This window comes from Ananas comosus, linkage group 11, assembly GCF_001540865.1.
Source record: "Ananas comosus cultivar F153 linkage group 11, ASM154086v1, whole genome shotgun sequence".
NCBI classification, from domain to species: Eukaryota; Viridiplantae; Streptophyta; class Magnoliopsida; order Poales; family Bromeliaceae; genus Ananas; species Ananas comosus.
The window spans coordinates 4992538-5009956 of NC_033631.1; the positions used below are offsets into that span (position 1 = coordinate 4992538).

At 35.9% G+C, this 17419-nt stretch overlaps 1 long non-coding RNA gene across 2 annotated transcripts; it reads right to left on the reverse strand.

The window, feature by feature from the left end:
* On the reverse strand, positions 3532-7327 carry LOC109717238. 2 transcript variants are annotated; one of them, XR_002218129.1, is made up of 4 exons: positions 7113-7327; positions 5827-5878; positions 4402-4561; positions 3532-3641 (listed from the first exon to the last, which is right to left on the reverse strand). It is a non-coding gene; the product is annotated as an uncharacterized LOC109717238 (long non-coding RNA). The 2 variants fall into 2 exon arrangements; XR_002218130.1 differs by having other exon boundaries at positions 6919-7327.

Here is a 17419-nt window from a genome sequence, read left to right on the forward strand (position 1 = left end):
AAAAGTGCTGTTTGTAGTCTTTCGACAGTCTTGTTGTATCCTGGAGGTGATTTGCTGGTAATCCGACAGCATACATTCTAGTGGGGGCAAATATTACCTTAAAGAAAGTGAACTTATACGCCTCAAGACCATAATTTACTTGATCTCCATTCATATTCCCCAACACTAATTGATGTATTTCGAATTAGTGATGTAATCTCTATATTATTTATTTCTATTTTTTCCTTCCTCTGTCACCTTTCACTTTCTCAAGGCTCCATTGCCTCAATTTCTACAGCTAAATTTATTTTTCAAATAAATAAAACGGATAGCGTGTTATCTTATCTTATCTTAAACAACGAGGACTCGTTGCTTGATTATTATCCCTTAATAACTTTGTCCCTTTTTAAACTTTCGTCCTTTAACCTTGTTTCTATTTTTTCTACTATTAGATTTCTAGGCTTTATATTTTATTTGTTTAGGTTTCAATAATAAAAATTTTCATTAATTTTGATGGAATAAGCCACCTCATCTTCAATGTGCGTTACCAAGTCAATTTTGTAATCAACTATTCAAATTTTTTTACGGAGCTTGGTGGTATGCCCAGCTAGATGCTAAAAATGTTGGAGGTTTAAAGAGAAGCAGTGGGCATTGCGTGAAAGGTTAAGTTGTTTGTAGGGCAAAGGAAAAGTGACCAAATTAGACTTAACGCGATAAGTTTATATATGAAAGAAAAGTTTAGAAACCAAAATACGAAAAGGAGTACACAGATTAGAGACGAATAGTACTGCAAATTAGTTTTGAAGGATAAAGATCCGATTGCATAAAATAAGAGATTGTTAATAAAATATCAAATAAAAATTTAGGATCAATGCAATTAATTAGAAAAAATAGGTATATACATAAACGGTACCGGAGCTTCCATGAATATACTTATTGTTTTGTCATTAATGTGATCATATTTATTTACCTATACTAGGGGGAGAAAGAATTATGAGCAATAGTAACAAACTTCCTCAAATATTTAAAAAATTCGTGGATATTTTATCTCATTTGGTTGTTGGAATGATTCTCCTTTTATTCATTACTATACAAATTGTTATAATATTTTGTTATTAAAATAAAATAAATTTATATTCATATTTCACAATGGCGTTACAAGTTTTACTTTCCTACATATTAATGATAATCTTTCTCTAACTTTTCAATTTGCTATTTATTTTTACGTAACCATTATTCATTAACTTTTATAAACTCCTAACCACTAACTCTTATAACCTATCACCACTTAATTCCAGTAACTTTTAGGCTTATGGTGCCCTATAAATTAAGAGAGTAGAATTAAGAGTTTTTCTACTCTATTAAACACACAACTAAATCTTACAATTCTTATTTTATTATCTCTATTCTATTTGAGAGCGAGAAGCCAAAAAAAGCTTTTCTTCTTAGTCAAACTTTAGACTCATCTATTTATGCAGAGTTGATGAAGAAACACTACAATGGTAGAACTATTGTATCCTAGAGGGGACAAGACAGAATTCTACTGCATTGGTTTGAATTATTATTATTTTTTTCTAAAAAATGGTTTAAAAGCCGAATTTAATATGACTTACCAAATATTTGGTTATTCCTTTTTATCTTATAAATATTATATAGCCCATTTTGATCATGTATGAAAATTTTATTTGATTAACATATTAATTGATTTATTGATGAAGCTTACAGTCTTTGGCAGATAAAAAGTGTGATCAATGGCATATCAAAGACAGCCTTTAAGTGATTTTCTCGAAATATTCTCATCGGTAAAATAGAAAATGCTATGAAAATTTGTAAGTACGGTGTTTCAGAGAGCTAAAAAAATTGGACTCCAGATTCTAATCACAATTGAAATTCCTTACACTGATAACAAGTTAATTATCACTACATATATAACTAATTTCAACATCTTAACAGGCTTTACATTTTTAAAGTATATATATATATATATAGAGAGAGAGAGAGAGAGAGAGAGGGTAAGGCTGATATATTATCGGTAGCACGGAGGCCTCTGTGCTACCAAGTTAATTGTTTTCAATATTGCGGCTTCAAAATCAATGATCGGCTCCGTTAAACTTGATCTATACTATTAAAAGTATTTGAAAGCTAAATTTCATAATTTTTCGACATAATTTACATCACCTCAATCGAGTAGTCTAAAAATAAACGGCTGAAAATAAAAATCTCATAAAAAATGATAAAAAAAGAATTGAATTTATGATTAGAGGAACTAATCTTACTTTAAATAGTGAAAAGAATTTTCTATAAAAAAATTATCAGATTTGGATTGTTTTACACCATTAAATTCACAAATGCATCACATCGACTATTATAATTGTCAATTTTGAGACATTTTGATCACTAGTCAAATGATATCGAAAAATTATGAAATTTAGTTTTCAAATACATTTAATAGTATAGATCAAGTCTAACGGAGTTGATCGTCGATTTGAAAATCGCATCATTAAAAACAACTTAGTAGCACGGATGCCTCCGTGCTACCGATAGTATACCAACCTATATATATATATATATATATATATATATATATATAGAATTAGGCTACTATACTATCGATAGCACGGAGCGCTCCGTGCTAACAAGTTGTTTTCGATGATGCGGCTTCCAAATCGACATCGCTCCGTTAGACTTGATCTACACTATTGAAAGTATTTGAACTAAATTTCATAATTTTTCGATATTATTTACCTATCAACAAAAGAGTCTAAAATTAAACGGCTGAAAATAAAAATCTCATGAAAAATGATGATAAAAGATTTAAATTCAAGATCAGATATACTGATCTTACTCTAAATAGTAGAAAAGAATTTTCTATAAAATTTTCATCGCATTTGATGTTTTACACCGTATAAACTCACAAACACACCACATCGGCCATTAAAATTGGTCAATTTTGAAATCTTTGATCACTAGTCAAATGATGTCGAAAAAAACTGAAATTTAGTTTCCAAATAATTTCAAATAGTGTAGATCAAGTCTAACGGAGCCGATCGTCGATTTGGAAGCTGCCATCATCGAAAACAACTTGGTAGCACGGACGCCCCGTGCTACGATAGCATAGTAGCCGGACTCTCACTACAACAAAATTACTTTTTAGCGGCGATTATTTTTTAAATTAGCGCAATTACAATTACCGCTAAAATATTTTGTGCAATTTTAACAATTGCCGCTATTGGCGGGTCGCTAAAAGCTTTAGCGCATTTATTCCGGCGGTTGGTAAAAATCCAAATAATCGCTAAATTTTACAATAACGACTATTATAAATGCGCTAATAGTATGCAATAACACTATTAGAAATACCGCTAAATATTATACAATAACAACTATTATAATGCCGCTAAATAGCTTATAGCGGCAATTAAATTATATTAAACTACTTGATTAACAACTAAATATATACTACAATGAATTGAAATATAAAAATATTAGTAACCAAAAAGCATTAATAATTTGTCAAATCTCAAATTACAATCTCAGTATTCAAATTAAATTTCGAACATAAGTTCTAACAAAAAATACTTGTTCAAAATTAAATTTCGAGCATAAAGTTCAAATTAAATTTCGAACTCTTGCTTTCCACTTCAATTTCCGCAGCTCCAGCTGTTCTGGATCAACCAAAAAAGAATCATAAAATCAGTGTCTAAAATTACCAAATAAAAACCATCATATCAATCGTCCATAAAATCAGTGTCACAAGCAGTATAGCTTTAAAAGATCAAAACAACCTCTTGGAACAAAATCAACCTTAATTGTACCACTAGAGTTATTGCAACAATATAGAAAATTTGAGCTTAAAACAACAATAAATAGAAGTTTCAAGTTCAACTAAAAAGATTGATATCTTTTCTGTTTCACAGTTTCAGTCAAGCTAAAAATGAATCTCTTCAATCACCAGTATACTACTCATGCATGTTTTCACTATTCTAAACTAGAACAGTCTTACATAAATCACACAAGTAATGAAAAGAGACACACAAACAAAAAAGAATCATACATTTGAGTTATTAACGAAAAAGACAAGCTCACAAGGAAAGGACAATAAAAAAAAAAAAAAAAAAAACCTCCTAAGAGCATTATGACAAAAAAGTCTAAATCATGATAAGCTAGTGATTATGAATTCGCCTTTAATTTATCAGGAAGGAATATCAAAAAGATTCAGTTGGATTAGGATTAATTAAATTGGCAATTCCATGCATCACTATCTACTAGAACAGCTCTTACATCAAATTTCAGTGAGTAGAGTAGGTCCCCTAACCCTCCTTTGATCTAAAAATAATTTTAAAACAAAAAAATTGACATTAAAATTGACACGAGCTAATCTGAATAAATAATATAACTTCATTACTCTTTAAGATTTAAATTTACCTGCTTGTTCGTTTTCCTCTTCTTGCAATTCACCAATCGTTTCCCGAGAAGAATTTGTAGGTTGATCCACAGTTTGAGAATCCACATCCATTTGCAATTGGTCTTGATTCTGGGGATGAATTTTTATCTTACGAATTTCTTTAGATTTCGCCATAGGGATCTACAATAACATCATGAATAGAGTGCTTAAGAATATACTTTATCATCCATAAAAATCTATAAGAAAATATCTATTGTGTACTGTGTTCTACTTTATGCTTCTTTGAACTTCATACTTGCACTACTTGATATTCCAGTAGTCATTCGATTTTAAATTTGCATCTGATTGTGCTATTTACTTGAAGCACATTTCGGCCAAACAGATTGGAAAACAATTAGGTCGACTGAATCATCACATATAATCTGATCAGGTGAGACTACATCAATAACCTAGTAATTCCATGCTTCATATATAATTATAGACCATGCTTCATTTATAATTAGAGCATAAGCAAAAGAGAAATGAAAACAACATTAACTGATAGGATAAGAAGAAAAGAAAAACATTTTCATAATTAGGATGTCAATAAGTTTGGTGCTTGTACTTACTGAAAACATTAATGGGGGATGCCTTTGTATACTCATGGTAACTTTTCTTGTAAGGAAAATATTCTCTCTTAAATGTTTTCTCTGAGCGAAAGTAATTGCTCATCTAAAAAAGATTTTATATCAAAACACAAAGAGCTTTTCCTAATCATCTCTCCTTATGAGTAATGCTATTCCTTATGAGTACACTTTTTCACCTTTCTTTCCCTGCTTAAATTTAAGTAGAAGAATCACTTATATATGGTAGCTTAAAGCTACTATAAGTGATTCTAGCTACTTTATGGTGAGCTCTTTGATTTGTTTGAATAATAAAGGAGAGAAAAAGTTGTGAGTTCTATACTGAGATGCCAAGTCAAAAAGGCTGAATCTTAATGCACACGACACACACAAAACTTGATTTGTGGAGTTGTAGAATTGCTCTTTCATGTTTCGGGGAATTGTTCTGATCATCATCAGCAGGTTTAATAAACCCAGGTTTAATAAACCCAATTCATGTCATGTACTAGTTTAACCTTCAGTTGTGTAATAAATACTACCTCATGATTCCTATCCTCTATAAATTGATTTAAGGTGGGAACTAAACCTACAAATTATAGAAACACTACAAACCTACAAATTATAGAAACACTACAAACACTACAAAGAATGGCACCTGATCAAGTTATAGAAAGAGGGTAAAAGATATAAATCAATCACAAAAAAGAAAAAACTGGTATAATATCTCCAAAATGCATGCTGAGTTGAAATTTTCCTTAATTTAATTGACTATACTACCAAAGATTCAATTCTCAAGGTTCTTATATAAATTCAAAATAATAATATAAAAGTAACACTACGAACCTTTGCTTCAAAAGAATGAATTAAACGACAGAATTTCAACCGAGGATAAAACCTGCAGAGAAAAGGATCAGAAAAAGGCAGCATCAGATAGAATAGCAACATCAAAATAAGCCAAATCATAACTATAACCATGTCAAATAAGCTTAATAAACATATAGTGGAAAGTACAGTGAAACATTAGAATGGCAAGACTTTGTCTTCTTGAATTCAAATTTGATTCCAATTCAGCAAATTAAAAGCTAGCTAATCTAAATTTGAAACGCTAAGATAGCTCCACAATCTCCTCTTCAGCTCAAGAATTCAAGAAATACCTATCACAGCCAAAAGGAGCACCAAAATCACAAGGTCTCAAGTTGAAGAGCTATTGGTCTTGATGCTTCAGCCAACCAGCAGAGAGAAAAGGAAAATTAGAGGAATTGGAGGGAATTTGTTGCAAGGATGAAGTCCCCAGATGAAGATGAATTTAGCTAGAGTCCCTCGACACTCTAATTGAATAAATTAGAGACCAAATCAACAAGAAATCTAAGAATTACCCCAACATCCTCAATATATAGAAGCCTCCCCCAATTCTAGCTTGAAGAATTGGACAAAAAGTTAAAAGAAATCAATACTAATGCAGAAATTCAGCTTAGGGGTCCAAATTCATCTACTTAAATCAAACTAACCCCAACTTCAGCTGAATTAAATTATTCCCCAAGTCCTTCCTCATTAGTACAATTAGGAGTAGGAGTTTATTTTGTGAGAATAAGCGCATCAGTAATGAAGATTGAAAATTGTTATCCAACTTTGAAGTGTTTTGACGAATCTCGTCGTATAAGCAAAACAAGCGACAATGATGCTTCTGGTTTTTGGAGTATAATGTTCAGTATCCTATAATATTTGACAGCAAAGTTTTGTGCAGTTTCCATTTGGAATCATGTCGTTCGTGAATTGATAAGTGGTAACATACATAGGTGGTCCACAAACCGTTGACAAATTATAATTTAGGCTCTTAGAAGATGGAGATTTTAAACAATGAATGCAGACAACATGACACTGCAAGATATTAAGCAACTACTAGTACATTATACAAACATATTGAAAAAAACCCACCAATAGTAAAACTTCTGTGGTGCTTAATTAGGGTATTGCGCGCCTTCAGGTATGGCCGAGTAGAGCAGTCCAAGTAATATCTCTTTTGTTTCTTCAGAGCTTAATTAGGGTTTAGGATTTTTGGTTTACATACTTGAGTGTAAATCCTGTAAAAAGCAGTGAAAGATCGGTGACGTCGAGGGAAGAATGGGGACCTGATGTAGAGAGCGGTGACGTCGAGGGAGAGCTGGGCGTGCTAGAGGGGATTCTCGGCGAGCCACACGGCGCAGTCGTCGCAGCTCCGCCGGAACCCTAGATGCCGCAGCCGAGAGCTTAATTCCTCAGCCACTCCTCCGCCGGAGACGACGACGCCGCCGCCGCTGCTCGCAATAAGGGCGACACAGCTTGGATCGAGAGAGGAGGGGGAGGGGAAGGGAGGGGGAGAGGAGCTGATCGAGAGAGGAGTGGTCGTTGAGGGGAGGGGGAGCTTGGATCGAGAGAGAGGGGGAGGCAGAGGGGAGGGGAGCTTGATCGAGAGAGGAAGCCGAGAGTGGGGCAGGGGACGGGCGGGAAGGGAGCTATGATCGAGGAGGGCAGCGGGTTTGAAGAGAGAGTTGGTTGGTAGGCTGAGTTGTAGGTTGGGTGGATCAGAAAATATTTAATATATAAATTGTAGATGAAACTAAATATTAAAACTACATGTCACTAAAGGATATAACCTAATCCGTAAAATATGGCCGTTATAACGCGCTAAATAATTTGCCAAGCCCCTTTTGTGTAGTGTCTATATATATATATATATATATATATATAAAAACAAATGTTCATGCATTCAAATTAATTAAGCCCTAAGTTAATCTATAGCGCAGGTGTTGTGTTTTTGATTAAGTCAACAACAAATTTGTTCAGCAGTAACACAAGTAATGCTTTGTGTATATGCAAGCCAGCTAAAGGACAAAAGAGGACCTTATAATTGGAAAGCAGCTCTCGGTACATGCCAAGGGACGTCGATCCCGACCTGAAAATCTCTGCCAACCATTGAATAGCTGTTTCCTTCGTACGGTTTTTCATTTATTCCTTTGTTTTTCTTAATTAGGGTGGTTGGATCAAGATAAGGAGCACAGTTGGGCCGTTTTTGAATATCTTGGTAAGATATATTGTGATAACATGTATAATGTAAAAATTTTATTATATAATTGAATGCTAAAGAGTTTAATTTTCACGCTATGTAATAGTTTGACATTCATTATTAATTTGGTGTAGGATGGGACATTTCATCTAAAATGTAAGAAAAATGGCTACCTGTAGGTTGTACACCTACTTGTATGCATAAATCTTATAATCTCTCTATCCTAGGATTTACAAAAATCTAAATTAAAGTTTTAGTATATATAAAATATAATAAAATAAAGTTGATAAGACAAATAGAGAGTGAGAGAGTTCTAGAATGGATGGGGTATAAAATGTACACTTACTTTTGAGGTGTAACCTAGTATTGCTCAAATATAATTTCTAGTACGTAAAATTGACTTAAAACATCGAATATGTTATTCACTCTAGATTATTGATCACACTTTTCATCTATCAAATATTACATAGTTTTGGATAAATTAAAAAAACTACACCAAATAAGATGTTTATATATTCGAATACAGTCAACGAATTTTTGTACGTGTAATGTCTGACATACAACTCAACGAATTTTTGTACGTCTAATGTTTGAGATACAACTCAAATATTCTTTTTCCTCACCTTTTGCGGACTAGGAACTACAATGTAAAAATGTAGGATAATCCACTTTTTAAATCTTGAGAATAAGACCACAACTGCAAATGAACATAATATTAGGATTTCCATAAATATGGCCCAATTAATCATATTCAAATTTAAATTTACTATAAATAAAGGTCAATCCTGTTAGCTATAGAACTGTTTGATATGATATATCTTATCCCTTTTCCATTTAATTTAATCTTAATCAGATTTTGATAGAAAATCGATTTAAACTCTATATAAAAGAGTATTGGTCCTGCCACATTTTTATGTATAATATGATAAAGATTTACCATCGATTCCACACCATACACAAAAGTACTTGAGATAAGAGGAGAAACCAAATTATCCAATTAAGTTCGGTTGGTGTTGTTTAGTCGGACTTCTCGCTTCGCAAGTTAATCAAAAAATTTTTCCCTAAGGTGCTCTGTGAGTTATTTTAGTTTTGTCTATGATCCTGAATTTTGATATGTACTTAATTTTATTGTTGTTTTATATACTTATAAAGATCCATCAATTGGTATCAGAGTCTTGGTTGACAATATTAAATATTGTATGCATAATTTTTCTAACCAATTGTGTTGAACTTTTGGAATTATTTTTAACACGGGTTACAATGTTAGAGCAATCATTTGAAACCTTATTTAATTATGCGTACGTACGTCCTAATTACATATGCATGTACAGCGGCGTTGATTGAGGATGTTCATCGTCTTCTTCCTAATGCAAGCTTCAATAAAGAAAATAAAAAAGGTAGGCGTACGGCATGCTTAATTAAATGTCGATCAGGCTAGACTCGTGGCCGTATGAAGTGGACGCGTTGGTAGTGCGGCTATACTGTAATGCAATTATCTCGGTCGGCATATATCTATGCGACTCACGATGATGAAAGGCTGGATGTTGTTAGGAGCCGAATTCCCTGATCTTTGACCCGATCAAAGATCCTCCTCGAAGAACATGTAGGGACGAGAAAAGGCTTCGAATAGTGACCCTCGAAGTTTGCGCCCTTCGACTGGATCAAGCGATTTGGCTGATGAGAGATCGGATCAACCGATCCCTACTATAGAATCGGTTCGTTTCGATGAGCCGAATGTACGGACTGCACAGAAATTATGATCGGCCGAAGAGCCGAATGGAAGAAAACACAGTGATTGGTCGGCTTAAAGAGCCGAAAGCCTTTAAATATATTGAAACTGACTGGTGGAGAAAATACAGGGATCGAGCGTGCCTATGGGCATACAGACTCGGTTGATCTAGTTTACTTCTACTCCTAGGAAAAAATAGTAAATGCTGGAAAATAAAAGGTTATGAGTAAAACTACTCCTAAGAAATGCGAATAAATTGCATAGAAAATAAGGGTGATATTCTGTTCATGGAAAAAAGACAACTTTTTAGGGTATTATTAGCCTATTTATAGACTGCCCCTGTTAATTGGTTATTGCTTTCCCACAATCGGCCACTACTCCTCTTTTCTCGGGCCATTTTCAGCCGATCGAAACCGCTTGTAACTGCTCGCGGTTACCGTGACCTCCCTTAATTCACGCTGGGATTTAAAATCTCCTCTAATGCTCCCGGTGCACAGCAAATAAAACTTCCCTTAGCGAATAAGGCTGAGTGGAGTATTGGCGTACCACGTGTCCATGCTTTATTGGCCCAACAATTGCCCCCTCAGCAGCTTTCGAACAGACGTTTCAGTAGCTGGTGTAATCAGAGGCACGTCTCAGGATGCAACCAATTTCGAATTCTTTGTACGGTTTTTTCTCAACCGCTCATTCTTTATATTACGGCTACGATCCCGCAACCTCTTTTTCTCTTATCAGCGGCATTAATTAGGTCATCTTAATTACCGCCGTCTCTTCATCATTATAACCGTCATTATAACCGGCCTCAGAACTCGCTTCGACGCGATTGTTCGACGCGACGGCTCTCTTTACTAAACTCTTTCCCAAGTTTCATTCTTTTACTTTTAACTCAAGAGTTTTCTTCTTCGCCTCATCTTCTCTGATCTCCATCTTTGATCTCTATCTATTTTCCATCTTGGTCCATATTCTTCTTTTCTTTTGGATTTTTCTTCCCTCTTTAGTGATGGCGTCAATTCCGCTTCTTCCTTCTCTTCCGTCCTTAGATTATAACATCTTTAGACAACTCGCCGACTCGGACCCATCTCGCTTCATTTTAGGTCCTTCTTTTACAGACGAACCAACTCCTAGCGATTCCCCATATTCCAGTGATGGTCTTCCGTTTACAGCCAGAATCATTCACTTCCAATCTTGGTATTCGTCAGCTTCAACAGGCAAAAGTCTCCGGACCTGGCCAAGTGTTTCAGACGCATACCTGGCTTGGCTAGACCGAGTAGAAATTGCCTATGGTGACTCTTGGCGGGAAGTAGGTATTTATGAGACAATCAAATTATCTCAGCAACCCCCTATAGCCGACAATCTCCTTTTAGCCGCTTCTCTTTGTTTCTGGTCCCCCGCTTCCAACGTTTTTCTTTTAAAAAGAGGACCTCTTACTCCCACTCTTTTTTATGTTGCCGCCATCGTTGGCTTACGCCCTCATGGAGTTACCCTCTCCATGTCTTATAATCCTGATAGCGTGTCTGATTTTGAGGCGCACCTTGACCTCAATGACTTAGCCTACTCCAAATTTCTCAGCAAATTTGCAAGTGAATCTCCTGCTGCGGTTACTAGAAAGGAACATACGTTCTTCCTTCTGTATTGATTATGCCGCAACCTTTTTTATTCCCGTTTACAAAAAATTAACCGGGATTTCGTCTCAATCGCCGTAGGCTTAGCCAACGGCGATAAATTAGCTTTAGGACCCTATTTTCTTGCTTTTGTTTATAGGAAAATTTTTGATTCTATCAAACCACTAACTTCTGCAGATGGTGTAACCATCGACTCCGGTTGTGATGTTTTTTGGTTCTTGCAAATGTTTTTGCAATTTTATTTTCCCACTATGTGCCGAGATCTTGTAGATCTAAACTCGACTGCTCAACATGACTCTTATGGATTGGCTCTCGGCTGTCCGGAGCCGAAGACATTGGGTCACCCTTCTAATTTTCTTACTTATTTTAAAACCTTCTATGAATCTCGTTCTAGTTTTGCTATTTCTTGGTCTTCTTTTGCTGACCGTCTCACTGGCCCATCTTGGTTCCTTGCCCGGTATGAGGCCCTTCAAGGCGAACTGGCCTCTTCAAGTGCCAGCGAATATTTAGACATCTGGTATTCCTTTTTAGCTCCAAAGAATTTGCATGTGGGGCTAAAATCGCGCTCTAAACTATTACCGAGCTCTGAAGTTTACTTCCCCCAGTTTGCAGCGCGTCAATTTGGATTGATACAAGCGGTCCCTACTCCAGCCAAGTTTTTTACTGCCAACATAGCTGTTAGCCGACCTACTACCAAAGGCATAGCCGAAGTTGATCGGATTTCGGCCATGGGGAATCGTCTCTGGCGGTTCTTCAAGTTAATAAGCTTCAGGTCGAATTCTACAGGTGTGGCGCTATCTAGTTATCTTGTGACCTGGGATCAATTCACTGATCGGGTCTACGATTTATCTACCCCTCGGGTGTATCACAAAACTATTCATCCATTTGTTTCGGTTGATTCCGCTGCTCCATCTTCATCAAGGGAAGGATCAGAAGAGAACTCCGATCATAATTTCGATGCTCCTGCTTCTTCCTCTATAGTAAGCTTTAGATCTTTGGATTTAATTTTCTTTCATTTGTATGACTATTGCTAACTCCTACATATCTTTTTCATATATAGCCACTCCCAACTTCTTCATCGGTCCTAGCTTCAGAGAAACGACCGATGGAATCTGCACATTTTACTCCCCCACCGCCTCCAAAGTGGCGTAAGTCGGTTGCTAAGAGACCACATCCCAAGCAAACCGAAGGCCTTTCTTCGGTTGATGTCTTAAAGAAAAGAGCCGAGGATATATCTTCGGCCAATGTTCTAGAAAAAATAGCCGAAGAAACACCTTCGGCTGATGTTTCAAAACAAGAATCTGTTCCTAATGAACCAATTGAAGTCAAGGTAAATCAATTTAGCTAGATACTTAATTCTTATTTTGTTTCGACTTATTTACCATTTCTTTTAATAAAACAGTCTTCTCCTGAAAATAATTCAAGAGTCTGCTTTGCTTTTTCTTTAGAGACGCAGATTAGTAGACAACTCCGACGGGAGGTTTGTCTTAAGAAGAAACAAGAAGCAGAGAGAAAAAGAGCTGCTCAAGAAATGAGCAAAGATTTGCCGACAAGTGATGCGGCGCCACCCCTTTCTTCTCCAATACCAACAACAGAGAGGGAAAATGTAAGCACACCTTTGGAAGAAGGTGTCGAAAGAGCAAGCACAGTGCCTCATTCGACTCCTGAAGCCTCATCATCTACTCCCGATGACCCCCTGTCAGTAATTCTTCACTCTCTATTAGTTTCGAGCCCCAATTCCAACGAAGGGGACGACTTATCGACTATAGTGATGTCAACAGACACTCAGCAAAAATTTGATGAGTGTCTACACATATATAGTCGTGGTCTCCCATACTTGGCTCAAAATCCAGAGCAATTTGATCGGCTGTGTGCTCTCTTGTTTGACTTAGCCGATCAGCCTGATGTTTCTTCTGCTGGCAAGTGTTTTGTAGATACGTTATCGTCTCAACTTTCTTCTTTCTTATCTCGGCAACAATCCTTGGGTGCCGAGATTTTATCTCTGGATCAACATTTTCATCAAGTTGATCATTTTAAGAAAGCTATACCTGAAATAGCGGCTCCAATAACTAACACGAACCGAGAAGATCATGAAAGAATTGAGGGAGGCCTAGGATCTTTTATCTAGATACTATCAAACACCTAGAGGGGGGTGAATAGGTGTAATACCCAAAAACCACAACTCTCAATGCGATAAAATAAATGCGGAAAATAAAAATCACACCGAGATTTACGTGGAAAACTCCAACTAGGAGTAAAAAATCACGAGACCAACACGCGATAACAATCCACTATGAAATAAAAGATTACAAGGTGATTTACCGAATCCACGGACTCAAACCTCTCTTTTATCTTCTCCGGATCTCACGCACACCAACGGGTTGTCCACGCCCCACATCCGAATCCACGAACGCCACGTCCCGAATCCACGAAGCCTTGATCACGCCGAATCCACAACGCCCACTCGAATCCACGAGCACACTCCGTCCGGAGCAAGAACAATACGATCGATGATGATTTATTGCTTAGATAATCATTAAAGAACCGTAGAAGATGTTTCTAAGCAAGAGCCGGATCAATTCTCCATGAAGAACAAGAAATTAGGGTTTTAAGAATTGATCTGATAAAAATTGTTGTTGGAGAAAGAAAGAGAACACCCAACAAGCTTCTAGGGTTTCAAAATGATATTCTATGCTTAGCCATGTTTTAGAAACACCCCTACATCTTATTTATAGGTTTAGAAGACTTAGAAATAGACTAGGATTTGAAAAACCGATCTTTAAAAAACAAAAGACGGTCTCAGGGTCCGGACCTTACGTAGGGTCCGGACCTTGAAGGTCCGGATCTTGACTTCAGGGTCCGGACCCTCCCTGCGTAACCACAAATACAACGTACGGGGTCCGGACCTTAACTCGAGAGTCCGGACCCTCGCTGCGTGTTTGAAAATCCGATCTACGGGGTCCGGACCTTAGCTCTAGGGTTCGGACCCTCGCTGCATACACGCAGAGAGGACCTTCGGGGTCCGGACCTTGATCCCAGGGTCCGGATCTCGAACCTTGAAAAACTCTGTTTTGAAATATTATCATTTTAAACCTATTCTAATGTCTTCTAAACACTTGAAAATATTAATAAATCATCATCAATAGTATTTAAACTTATCGAGCATTGTGGATCTATGTTTTCAGTCTTCGAGTCTTCGATCTTTGTCCATTCTTCTCTAATCTTTCAAGACTCCAACTTACTTCACGAAATATACCAACATAAAATCCGTAACAATCTCCCCCTTTGGTAATTTTGTGACAAAACTCAAAAATACATCAAAATACTCACAACGCTTAACTCTCCAACCAAAAAAAAATGAAATTCATTGCCATCACCAAAACAATGAACTTCTCATGTGAAAAATCCAAAGAAAATATAAAATTACAATTTTGCAACCCCTAAACAAACTCTATGACTTAAACACAAGGAGTCTTGAAGTCTTCAAGAATCTGCAGAAAGAATACTTTCTTCTCGAACAAAGTTAGTAAAAAAAAATGAAAATCTCTCCCCCTTTGTTCATGAAAATCTCTCCCCCTTTGTTCATGCGTCTAATGATCAATAAAATCTAAAATCTCACTTCTCTTCCCTTTTTTGTCAAAAATTGCCAAAACGAAGTACCAAAATAGAGAGAGTACCAATAATGTTAGTGCATGAATAGTATAAATTCACATAGACTTCATTCAATCCACATCAATTTCATAGAAATTAAGAATTTCACTATAAGATCACCAAGATGTAGATAAAATATACTAAAATTTTTTTATTCATATATACTTCAAAATCAAGTCATCAAAAATAATCTAAAGGCTCAAAATCTATCAAGATATAACGGATTATAAAGATGACTTATGAAGATTCACCAAATGACAGAAATTTGTCGCATAAACGTTCAAATTCAAGATTAAGCAATAATGTACCAGGGGTGGCTCTTTGAGCATCTTTTTACTAAACCACCTTATTACACCAAAAACTCTTTATATAATATGAACATATTTTCAACCTTTTCGATTATGCACTAGAATTTCATGTGGTAGCTTCACATACTTACCGGACGACCGGGGTGATAGCTCTTTTCTATATGTGGTAGTAGTTTTCACACTCCTTTTGGGATGTAACTCTTTCCACATCTTTTAAGCACTTGGAGTGTTTAACCTTTTTCATTCATTCATTTTTTATGTATAACTCCCCCTTAATTATGCAATCTCTTATTTGAAAGAAAAATTTGATAAGTTTTAGTCTATTAGCAATTTTTCATTCATCAAATTCAACACACACAACCGAGATAGGTTAAGTGTCTAAAGATTACACATGATTACTCAAATTTGATGAATATAAGAATTAAGATATTCTATTATAAATTATCTTCATAAATAGTGATAATGAAGTGAAACCGATAATTAATATGAAATTAATGAATGTAAATTATCAGTGTTCAACGCACTATTTAATGTTTAATCACCGAATGAATCTCAAAAAATTTGAAGCACATGTAATGCAATGATCAAAAGATATGTAATAAAACCGATCATAGCAAAACATAAAGTCAAACACAAATTAAGACTTAAGACAAGGAAAGTTATCACATTTTCGAATCCAAACTTGCCGGATTATTGGTTGTCTTGATTTGTTGCGGTCGGGTACCGATGGTTTAAACGTTGGTTGATCCGAGGTACTCGACTCGATTGATGTTGCTTTGGAATCCGTAGGGGAAGTCGAGTATTGGAAGATGTCGATAGATGCTTAGACAATGCCGGTTGATGTTTCTTTTTCTTATTAGGGCATGTTTTCTTTATGTGTCCTTTGCAACCACATCTATGGCAAATTTTCTCTTTCAAATTTGTTGAGACTTTATGAATTGCCTTTTGATCCTTCTCAACATAAGTCCTTTCATAACCAAGCCCAAGTTTATCCGTTTGACCCAATCCGAGCATATGGTCTAGCTTTTTTGACCCGGAGGAAAACTTTTGAATGTCGGATTTAAGATGATAAACTTGTTTGGTCAAAACTTGATTGGATGAACGAATTTCTTCATATTGTTGTTCTAGAAAACCAACCTTTTCTTGATGTGATTTGATCGTTATCTCTGATTGGTTGAGCTTCTCTTGGAGAATTGTATTATTATTCAATACTTGCTCCCTTTCCTCCTCAAGAGTTTTAGATGCATTCTTCAAGTCAGTGTTCTCATCTTCAAGCTCAAGTAGTCGTTTTCTTAGCCTTTTGTTATTCTTGGCCATCTTCTTTGATTCTTTGAGAAGTTGTTGGTATGCCTCGGCCAAGCTTTCATCATCCGACTCCCCCTCACTCTCGCCATCATCGCTCGACGTTCCATGTAAGGAAGTAGAAACAAAAGAGTCAGAAATAATTGAAGATAAACAAAAAGTCGAAGAGGAAGGTATAAAGGTTTGAGAACTTAAAGCAACATTAATTTTCTCCTCTTCACTTGAGGTCGGTTCGTCAGAAGTAGAATCGTCCCAAGTTTTTGCTTGCAAAGCCTTTTGTTTGTAAGATCTTTTAGAAGGACAATCCGTGGAAATATGGCCGTAGCCTTTACATTTGTAACATTGGATTTTCCCTTCAAAATCATCTTTTTCTTTAGAAGGTTTTGCAAGTTTTTTGTCTTTCAATTTAGAAATCGAAGATTGTTTAGAAAACGATTTTTGTTTCGAGGATGAAGCTTTGTTTTTCCGAAAGTTCCGTCGAAATTTCTTCGTTAAGAGCGTCAGTTGATGTTCAAAATCAGCAAGCGAAATATCTTCGTCGGAATCCGAGTCGTCGTCTCCTTCCTTTGTAGATTTGAGTGCAATCCCTGTACTTTTAGAAAAAGACTTGGAAGAAGAATGGTTAGTAGGAAAAGTCATCTCACAAGTTTGCAAAGCACCTACTAACTCTTCGACTTTCATCTCATTCGGATGCTTTACAGTTTCGATCGCGGCAACTTTTGCCCGAAAGCGTTCCGGAAGAGTGCGAAGGATCTTTCTAACAAGTTTAGCATCCGGGATT